This window comes from Jaculus jaculus, chromosome 4 (genome assembly GCF_020740685.1).
Source record: "Jaculus jaculus isolate mJacJac1 chromosome 4, mJacJac1.mat.Y.cur, whole genome shotgun sequence".
NCBI lineage: Eukaryota > Metazoa > Chordata > Mammalia > Rodentia > Dipodidae > Jaculus > Jaculus jaculus.
In genome coordinates, this window is record NC_059105.1 from 65773096 (window position 1) to 65782234 (window position 9139).

The following is a 9139-nucleotide window of genomic DNA, read 5'->3' on the forward strand; positions in this document are numbered from 1 at the left end:
CTTCTAGAAGGAAAGGGCAAGGAAGTTTCAAAGAAAACCTAGGTCACTGACCAAGTCTGCCTCTCCATAGAGCTGGCCCATCTGAGCTGCTGAGTCACTGAAACCCAGGTCGGCCACGGTTGGCTGTAAATTCCTTCCTTTATTTGCCTTCATCTGTATGCCAAGCCACCTCCTTCACTAAAATGCAAGGGTGTGAGGTCAGGGGCCACACCTCTTCTATCTCTGCACTGCTCTCCCCTTCCAGTTTACAGCCGTGTCTACTCTTGGCAGCTTTGGGAGTTGAATTGTGTCCTGCCTGAATGCCAGGATCTTAAGATGTAACTGTGTTTGGAGACAGAATTGGCCCAGGCCTTTGCATTGTATAGAAGCTAATATACAGCCTTTACAGTAAGCTCTAACCCATATGTGGTTAAGTAAAGGGGGAATTTGAAGACAGCCTTGTACACAGCAAGAAGGCCGTGGGAAGAAGACAGAGGTGACAATGTTGCCTCTACCACCCAAGGAACACAACGATGGCCAGCAATCATAAGCATCTAGAAGAGCGACCCAGGTGTCTCACAGCCTCCATCCTTGCCACAAAAGAGCCAACCCTGCCAACTTTTTTTTTTTTTTTTTTTTTTGGCTTTTCAAGGTAGGGTCTCACTCTGGCCCAGGCTGACCTGGAATTCACTATGTCATCTCAGGGTGGCCTCGAACTCACGGCAATCCTCCTACCTCTGCCTCCCGAGTGCTGGGATTAAAGGCGTGCGCCACCACGCCTGGCTCCAACTTTTTATATTGGTGTCTATCACTCCAGAGCCAAGGGATTCTGCTATACAAGCCTCTGTGTGGTGACACTTGCTACAACAGCCTTAGCAAACTAACACAGCAGCCATTTGTCCAATGGATTATTTAATCAGAAAGTTCTAGAAAGAGAAAAGGTAATGTTCTTCTCAGAGAATAGCTTGACCTCGCCTACTGTGCTACCTCAGTGCAATGAGATGTGACTGTTTGCAAAGAAGAGAGACTGTAAAATACCCAGACGGACGAGGGAGAGGAAGAGGATGGCTTGACTGGCTTGAGGAATGTCAAGTGGTAGCCGGGAAATAATTCCATAAGCTCCAGAAGGGCTTTCTCCTAAATGCGGCACCCCAGTCATTTCCCATTTCCTGTCAGTCACGTGGCCTCAGTTTCCTACGATTGATACTGGCTCAGTAGTCCCCAAAGGGACTTTGAGAGTCTCACATCAGTCATATATCTAATTATCCTAGCGCGAATGTTCTTCCATAAATACATCATGAGCAAGAGGCTATATGGCACTGGGTCGGCCAAGGCCACGTCAACGTGTGCTTTGAGCACAGCTTCCTTCTTCACAGAAGGTCTTTATGAGCATCACATGAGCAGATGACTTGTCGAAAAAGAAAACCGCGCCCTCTTGCTGCCTGATCAACAATTCTCTCATGATGTTTCTGGAGCCTGCCTTCCACATCTCTCTCCGCAGCCCCCCCCCAACTCATGCCTCCCCCAAAGAAACAGCTAAGTCTGGAATACGTCTGCAAACGGCCTTCATTTTCTACCCATTCCTTCCGTTTATCCTTTCATTGCAGCCAGCTCCGTGAGCACCCCTCCCCACCAATCTCCTTGGCTTCCCAATTCCCCATTATAGCCGCAGCTGGAAGTTTGATCCCAGCTGGCTGTGGCCCCTGCTTCCCACCCGGGGTCCCTCCCCTCTGAGCAACTGATTCAGCCCAGCTCTTCAAATCTCACTCTAAACGCTTCCCCTAGGCTTTCTCTTGCCATCAGCTCTCAATGCAAAATGTTTGGGGACCGCTTGTATTAAGTGTGTCATTGGCACTAATAGTGCACAGGAATCAATTGTATTAAATCTTCATGACTTCAAGTAATTTGTCTGGGAAAATGGCATTCTCCATTTCCCCCTGGGATTTTGAATTTGTCAGTGTGTTCTCTCTCTCTTTTTTTTTTTTCTTCCCCCTTTGGTGCTGTTTTGAACAAACAACGAAAATTACATAAACTGTCGAAGATCCTTTTCTTCCATTTTCCCTATTGCACCTTCTCATTGTGTGAATTGGCACAGTCTCCTGACGCAGTTGTTTACTTCTGGGCACACGGTATAATTTAACTTTCTGCAATATAAAATAAGTCAGTGGCAATTTTTTTTTTTTTTTAGTTGTTCTGACAAGGTCCAAAGTTGTCTCTCACTGTTTTTATTTAAAGGCACTAGACACGAACCTGGCTGCTGAGGCCTGAGGCCACCAGCCTCGGGGAGGGCTACAGCTGAGACAGTCCACTGTTAGGAAGAAGTGAATAGAATGATCTGGACTATTGAGCTGGCCAACAGATTAGTGAAAGGTCTGGAGGTGAGGTCCGACAGGGCAGGCTAATGAAGCAAGCTGAAGAAAGCACCCCTTTGTTAGACATTACTGATCTGGCAGGAACAGAGGCACTTAGCAAAAAGCCTGATGAGCTGGAAAAAAATTATGTCATTATCATTCATTTTTTTAATAATAGAAACATGTTTTTGACCTTTACATTGTCTTACATTTTACCATGCCACGGCCCATATTAACTGTAAGATTACCTAGTGGCTAGTATATTCAAGAAACCCTCTAGAAAAGCAATGGCCATTCTTGTCAGAGTATTGACAAAGTTGATGAAATTAAAAAAAAAAAAAAAAAAAGCAAGGACTTTATTTGGAACAATTAGACGATGCTAATGATAGAACCCTAGGTTGGTTTACCACAAAGCACAGTGCAATTTGTCCGACTTAGTTAAGGAATATGATAATGCCCTAATTATCTGTCTAAGATGTGCCCTGGATATTACAGAGGAGACAAAGAATAAAGAGTGGCAAACCATGAATTATCCGAAATAATCCATATTGTTAAAGGTTGGCTTCTGAGAACGTCTGGTCACGGGCCGCTTTCTCATTTGCCATTCATCTATTGTTAATTTAATCTTTTGTGTATATTCAAATTTTTTTTTGCCTGGGTTAACATTTGTTGGGAGAATGTCTGTCCTTGTTCCCTGCACTTGTAGGAGGCTTTTTTTTTTTTTTTTTTCAAACAGCCGCTTTCCATGCTTTTCTTTTATTTTGGTAACTGGACTTGCAGTGGGCCAAGAAAGCATCAACCCACTGCTAATTAAACAGATTAATCCAACTGGATATTGTTAAAATATAAATTGATGAGTGCTTGTTTAGTGCCATTTGAAGTAAAAACTGAAAGGATTTATTGGCTGAGGAGAAAGAAAAAAATCTTGGTGTCTTGGATAAAAGCCGGAAAATCTAATGAATTTAAATGTGTCCCACCAGGGTAGCCATATTTCTTCTCACTGTGAGACACTGGTGTCCCTCAAGTTAATGGAAGTAAATTACTATCTTAATCTGACAAATCTATCACTGTTTTATCAAATCAGTTTGCCAGCTTCCAAACAGATGAGGGAAAATAGTAGAGGAATACCAACGGGTTTCATTCTATCAAAAGAATAGAGGAGTGTGACTGCCCAGACCACTGAGCTTTCCAGTCTGACATTTACTCTACTCAATGCAGCTCCTGCAAGGCATAGGTTCCCACAATTATCACACCCTCAGGACAGCCCAGACAGGGTAGGGACTCTTCTAACATTTCCCATGGCCTTTGCTGTACCCTTTCTAACAGAATGAATCGACGGAGTTAAAGAACATTCTACCATGACTATATGTGTGGATTGGTCACTTTGACTTTGAATGTTGCCTCTTGCCTCAAGCAGACTCATATGTCGTCAGGTGAGACTCCATGTTGCTATGACTAACCTGTCAGCAGGTAACTCCACCGCCTCAGGTGGAGATGCTCAGTGGGTCGACTCCAAGTCTTAGTTGAAATACTTACAACATTTATTTTGGGCATTTTATGGCACACGGAAGCCCTGGGGACTGTGTAGAGGTGCGGAAGGGCGGGCACTGCTATTTCTCCTCCGTGACAGGACCTAACCACATCAGTGTCTGCTTCTCTCGTGAACTGGGCAATTAAGGGATATTTCCTGGAAGGAGGTCTGTTCTCAAGTTGTGTGTTCCTAGTACTTAAGAATGTTTTGATCTCGAGCCCACCAAATAGTACCATTCTGGAGGTGGAGTTTGCTTTAAAAAAACGTTCCTTTTCCCTTCTTCTATTTATCTTTCCTTCCAATTTTCTTTCATTTGAGTTTTCACTATTTTCTGCTTCATGCATATGAAACCAGTACCCCACCAATGTACCATATCTAACTCAGCCCCTGCCTCATCTTTCTCAGTCTCTTATAGTCTCTCTCCCTTCCTCATTTCATAGTGCTTTTCTTTCTAGGTCTTTTTTCACTACATTTTTTTTTTCTGGGTGAAGAGTAAATCTAATTATTAGTCATTTTTTTAAAAAAAGACAACCCGTTAGAAGTAGACTATTAAATTTTTGTCTCTCCCTTGTAAAACACAAAAATGGTCTATTACAATGAGTTCTGTGTTTATAGTTTGAAATTTATGTTTGGAATAATCAAGGTCTTCATTTGTAAGTTCTAAGCATCTCTTTCTTTGGTACTATACTAATAGCCACTTCATTATCATTTTAAACAATTCTTTGGTATCACTCATTATGAAATGTTGTTACAAGAATTGTTTTCTCTAAGACCATTTCATTACCATCGTAAAATTCATTTAATTAGCATATTTTTAAAAAAAACTAGTACACATTAAAATAATGAAATGCAGGAATTATACCAAGACTTGTTGCTTTCAGATACACTATTATCTTTCTGGAAGAAAACTTCAGAGCATGCATAAAAATTACTCCATATATATATATATATATAGAAATATATATATTTCTAAGGAAATAAGCACATAACAAAGATTCTCTACTAGAATAGTAGTACAGTACTGTTTATAATAGCTAGAAATAAGACATGACCTCAATGTCCTAACACTAGATATTGGTTTTAAATACTATGATTCACCAGGCATGGTGGCACCTACCTGTAACCCGTGCGTTCCAAATGCTAAGGCAGGGAGAATGAGAGTTCAAAGCCAGCCTAGGCTATGCAGCAAGAGCCTTGTCCCTGTGATCTATGTAGTGATCTCATTGGCAAAGCATCCCTGCTCCAGCTCTGCCTCCATGACCTCCTCTGCCTCAGTGGACTGGACCCTGTAAGCATTTTCTCTTTGTGGCAAGCATAATCCTAAACTTGTCAGTATAGGTGAAGGTCTCATGTCTCCTTCTGTCTCACTTTGGCTTCAGCATCCTTGCCAGCCACACCCCCCAGAGCACGCAAGTCCCTCCAACGCCACTCAGCCTTCCCCTAGTCAGTGACCACAGTGCACCAGTCCTTCCACCAGGGTCACCTCTCACCCCAGGCCTCCAGATGTCTTGCCAACAAGCTGGTTCTTGATGTCCCAGTTGTGAGCCCGCCCTATAGTGGTTTGTTCCCTACCCACCCACAACTTGGCCTGGGGACCCAGAAAACTCTGCCATCCAATGGAGCTGCAGACATCTTCCCTTGCCTGAACTGACCTGTCTGAAGGAGGGGTCCTCCTTGCGTTCTTCCTTCCTTAGACATTCTTCCTCAGCCACTGGGTTTTTGGTATTTTCATTTAAAGGCCTTAGTTACCCTGATGCTGTATTTTAATAGTTCTTTACAATACTTCCCCCTGTGTAAGTGGTTTCTGTAGCTTGGTTGGACTCTTCCTAATAAGCATGATTATACATAAGAAGAGAGAAGAAAGCTGAGAATGGGAGAAGAGAGTGTCTGAGCTGCACACTGATTCTCCACCTCTCTCTCTCTCTCTCTCTCTCTCTCTCTCTCTTTCTCTCTCTCTCTCTCTTTCTGCCCATCATCCCACTGCCCAGAACACCTCCCACCAGGGCCACCTCAGCAAGTTCTCACTTCAACCAAGGCATCAAGCAAATACCCATGCCCCTATCTCGGGGTTGGAATCTGCAGACCATCTAGTCTCTGGATTGATGGTTCTGGAGGAGGGCTACACTGCAAGCCCTGCACCCAGGACCATGAGGCAAATGTGGAGAAGTGTCACCTGAGTGGAGCTGCGATGGCTGTAGCACTTTTCAGTCTAAAGGTCCCAACAGAGACATGGGCCTCCCCCATGTCGCCATGTTTTGGCTCCCTTTCTGCAAGGACTCCAAAAAGCTGGTGTTCTATGAAGCTTTCAGGTAGAACTGGAAGCCTGCAGAGACAAATTTGAGGCATACCTGTAAACGGATAATGGACATGGTGGGCAACCACCACCCCTGGTTCAGAATGGAGCAAGAATACACTCTCATGGAGACAGATGGACACCCCTCTGCTGGCCTTCCAATGGCTTCCCTGGGCCCCGAGGTCTGCATTTACTGTGGTGTGGGCGCAGACAAAGCCTACGGCATGGATTTCATGGAGGGTCACTACCCAACCTGATTGTGTTCGAGAGTCAAGATTACAGAAGTGAATGCCAATGTTATGCCTGCCCAGTGGGAATTCCAAGTGAGATTCTGGGAAGGAATCCACATGGGAGCTCATCTGTTAGTGGCCCACTTCATTTTGCATAGTGCATGTGATGACTTTTATAGAAACCTTTGACCCTACGTCTATTTTTGGGAACTGGAGTGGTACAGATTGTCATATCAACTTCAGCATCAAGGTCATGTGGGAGGAGAAGGGTCTGAAAGACATTGAAGAGGCTTTTATAATCATGGGATCTTGTCTATATTTATGGAAGTTGTCAACAAAATGTTTTTTAAAAAATAACTTAGCCAGGCATAGTGGCACAAACCTTGAATCCCACTACTTGGGAGGCAGAGGCAGGACGATCACCATGAGTTCAAGACCAGCCTGAGACTATAACATATATAATCACTATATATAGACTATATAGTGAATTCCAGGTCAGCCTTGGCTAGAGTGAGACCCTACCTTCCAGTGAGTTGTTGGCTAGGGAGGTCCCTGTTGCCTCCAAAACATTATAGGCTATTGCCAAAGCCCTTGATTTCCCAGGAGAAAGATGAGATGGTAAGACCCTATTGCTGAAGACTTCATATGCCTGAGCAGCAAAGTCACTGAGAAATCAAGCTGGTGCTGAGCAGAAAACCTTCTCCCTGTAGCCCAGCCAACTGAAAGCTGGAGAGAGCTGCACTGTATGCAGCCTTATGGGAGACAGAAGTCATCAGTGGTGGAAACAGTGGACACTGGAAGCCTCAAGTTTGGCCAGACAGGCCAAATGACCAAACGAGTACAATAGTGGCATGTCTGCTCTGGGGGAAACCAACTGCTCCTAATTGGACTAAAGGCCCCGCTCTATGGAAGGGAATATATGCTGGGTACTGAAAAACTAATGAAAAGCCTATGGCAGGGGATGTCATGAGCCTTAGGCATATAAAGCCTGCTCTTGTCTGGATAAATGCATATTACTCTCACCAAATTACCCTGAAAGCACTACACTTAATGGGTTTTTTGTTTTGTTTTGTTTTTTTCGAGGTAGGGTCTCACTCTGGCCCAGGCTGACCTGGAATTAACTCTGTAGTCTCAGGGTGGCCTTGAACTCATGGTGACCCTCCTACCTCTGCCTCCCTAGTGCTGGGATTAAAGGCGTGCGCCACCACGCCCGGCTACACTTAAAGTTTTTATTCATATGTTAATGCTACTCTCACTTCTGGTTAGAGAAGCTTCTCTTTTCAGATGGTGTTGACCACTGAGATGACCCAAAAGGCAGCATAGTGCTGAGAAGAAGGGACGGAAGAGTGTCCAACACTGAAACATCTCACACCCTCCAAGGCTCAGGGTCCAATGCAGAAGAGGTGGCTGAAAGGATGTAAGAGCCAAAGGAAGGGTACCACTCCTTACATACAACTGTCCGGACAGAATTTGGCCTTGCTATCCATGACCTCGCAGCGCCTAGCAATACCCATACACGACCTTCATAATAGGAAAAAAAGATGATGACATCAAATTAAAAGAGAGACTAACAGAGAGAGAGGGAGGGGATATGATGGAGAGCAGAGTTATGAGGAAGTGAGGGAGGAGAGAAAAAGACCATGGTTTGTTGTCTATAAGTATAGAATTTGTATATATATATATATATATATATATATTCATACATACATTTAAAAAAACTTTAAAGACTTTTTTACAAAGTGTGCGTTCCTGCTAGGATTAAAGGCATGTGCCACCATGCCCGGCTCTCTCTTGCACTTCTCACATTCAGATCGTTGTGGATTATGAACCCATGCTCTGGGTTTCAGAGCCCTGTGCCAATTACTGAATTCCCTTTCTGCGTGCGTGTTGTTAGTGGATTCCATCATACAGACTGATTTCATAGAGGGTAAAGACTTGGAAAATGATAGTACTTTGCAGGTTTGAGTTACACAGAAGGAAATCAGCTCTAGAACGGGGTGATAATGAAAACGGGATTCTGTTTTCTAAAGCTCTGACTACATAATCTAGTCTCCCCTTCCCCTTTCCATGGTGCTTCTCCTGCTGCTTTTCCCCTTTGTTTTGGGGGAGCGCAATCGTTCTTCCCCACGCTTCCTCTTATTTTTGGTCCATTGTACAAGAGTAGTAAAGAGAAGAAATAGATCTTAGAAACTTTGGGTGTTCCGCCCTTCAGCTTTCAAGTCTGCGGTGAGAATTTCATGTCTGGTGCTAGGTGGATTCTGCTGGCTAGCAGAACAGGATAAAGCAAAGCTCTTGAAGAACTTAGAAAGCCCAGACCACACAGGTGTGAGTTGGGGTTAGACGCTGCCTCCTGAGTGGAGAAACCTCTCCCTGAGGACAGATATTACCACAGGCCCTTCCTCCTGCTGGCCAGGTCTTCTCTGCTCTCAAACTTGTTTTTATCCAAGTGTCCTGATAGGTATTAGTGCTGGTCCACTAATTCTGGATGCTTTCACAAATAGCTACTGCTCGAGTTTGCTCTGGGCATGTCAAGAAGAAGGCCAAATAACACTTCATTTCCCTTTTGATAGTGGCCTGGGAATTGAACCACAGAAGCCGTGAAATCACATCACAGTCAAGGCTGGCGAGAGGCTCAAGCGGGAAGGGCAGTGATGCGTGTTCCCTCTGTTGACAACTCTGACACAAGACCTCTGAGAAGTCATTATTGCCACTTTAATCTGGTTCACCAAGAAGAAAACCGATTTCAAAATCAAGT

The 9139-nt window shown here is 44.2% G+C and overlaps 1 pseudogene; it reads left to right on the forward strand.

Annotated features, from left to right (window-relative positions):
• Positions 1 to 1255: 1255 nt before the first annotated feature.
• Positions 1256 to 8932, forward strand: LOC123460233 (annotated as a pseudogene).
• The last annotated feature ends 207 nt before the right edge of the window (positions 8933 to 9139 follow it).